This window comes from Manacus vitellinus, unplaced genomic scaffold (genome assembly GCF_001715985.3).
Source record: "Manacus vitellinus isolate BGI_N305 unplaced genomic scaffold, ASM171598v3 scaffold_119_pilon, whole genome shotgun sequence".
Lineage (NCBI taxonomy): Eukaryota > Metazoa > Chordata > Aves > Passeriformes > Pipridae > Manacus > Manacus vitellinus.
In genome coordinates this window covers 327987-329599 of record NW_021938894.1, presented here as the reverse complement: position 1 = coordinate 329599, position 1613 = coordinate 327987, and the positions used below count along the sequence as shown (strand labels likewise).

Below are 1613 nucleotides of genomic sequence, written 5' to 3'. Positions count from 1 at the left end.
TCCCCTGTCTTGTAGCTTCAACTCATTTCTTGGGGAAATTGTCCCAGAATTAGAAAACTGCTTAATAAATTAACTTCTGTTTTTCAGGATGTACCTAGAGCAGCCATGCTACCCAATCCCACACTGCAGCTTCCATGGGATCCTCTGCTGGCATCTGTTCTGGGGTGGTCAGCAGCCAGAGGTGATGGCCTGGAGATGTGGTGATGCTGGAGGTAAAGCTGGTGGGGAATCCAGGGAAGGGAAAGCTGGTGGGGAATGCAGAGAAGGGAAAGCTGGTGGGGAATGCAGGGAAGGGAAAGCTGGTGGGGTGTCAGGGGAGATGAGACTCCATCCCCTGCAGTCCCAGGGAGACCTGGCATGGGCAGGACCCTCTGGCTCTTGAGCCCCAGCTCAGCGTGGCCTCGGGAATGTGCCCCTGGAGCCAGGATCCAGGGGATTTCCAAGTGCTGCCCACTGACCCTGCTCCTCAGTGCCTCTGGGAAGGCTCCATGGCTGCCTACACAGGGACTTCTCCTTCTGGAAGTTGTGCTTTTCCCCATGAAGTCTGGAACCTTCCCTGCTGCTGGCTGGGTTTCCACGGTGGATTCTGGGTTCTGTCCCACTGCCAAGGTCACCCGAAATCCCTCCTGCTCTGGGGTGAGCCCTTGGCAGCTCTTGGCCCCAGGTTTCACCCCATCCTGGAGCTGGGGGCTCTGCCTGGGAGTGCCCTTGGAGCCCCAACTTGGAGCTGTAAGATCTCTGACTTTTTTCCTTGCCTTCTTATCTCTCTCTGTTTGATGCTTCTTAATTTACGGCAGCAAAGCCTAACGGAGATCCTTAACTGCACAGCTGCAATGCAGCAGGGAAATAGGCAGCTCTTTCCCCCCTCCCAGGCCCTTTTCCATCTATTTTCCTATTTTAAAAATTACAATTTTTAATGTATCACTTCCCAGTCCTCCCAACTTTCTGTAGGCACTTAGAAATATCAGCTGGCAAATACAGAGAGATGCTCCCAGACCTCCCCGTCTGCCCAGAACTCATTTGTGCTCCATAAAAAATTAGGCTTTTATGCTGGGGGAAGATGCTAATTCCCTGGAGTCCTTGCATTGCCCAGGATTTTTTTTCCAACCAGTCAAACTCAGTAACAAACATAAAATATTGCTGAGCAGCTCTTTGGGTTTAATATTCATCTGGCAGCTCCACTGGCTCCTGCTCCTTCTTGCTTCCCTACAGACCTTGTTCCCACACACAGCAACACCTTGTAGGTGTGGAGACATGGAACTGCTCATTAATTACGCCCAGGGTTAGATGCCTGGCAGGAATTAAGTGCTGGAAGGCTTGGAATGGCCTTTTTGAGATCAAGAGAGTTGGCTGGGGGCAGGGGAGGAGCAGAACCGTGGGCAGGCTCCTGTGGGTATCTCGGCAAACCCGGCTGCTGAGTGAAGGAACAACAGACACTGAAGGTGTCTGAATTGCTCCAACACGTGAGAGAGACAGTCAGGGTCTCCCCTGAGCTCCAGGGCACCCCGAAGTGTGAGTCCAGAGGTCTGAGGAGGCAGAGGAGACCTCGCTGGGTCCCTCCTCCCCCAGAGCTGCTGCAGCGAGGGGAGGGGGGGAACTTGCCAGTTTTGAAT

At 53.3% G+C, this 1613-nt stretch overlaps 1 protein-coding gene across 1 annotated transcript in view; it reads right to left on the bottom strand.

Annotated features, from left to right (window-relative positions):
- LOC103755526 (olfactory receptor 52A5-like) overlaps nucleotides 1-1613 on the bottom strand; it is a 25857-nt gene that overhangs the window by 557 nt on the left and 23687 nt on the right. The gene's annotated exons all lie outside the window — the stretch shown is intronic.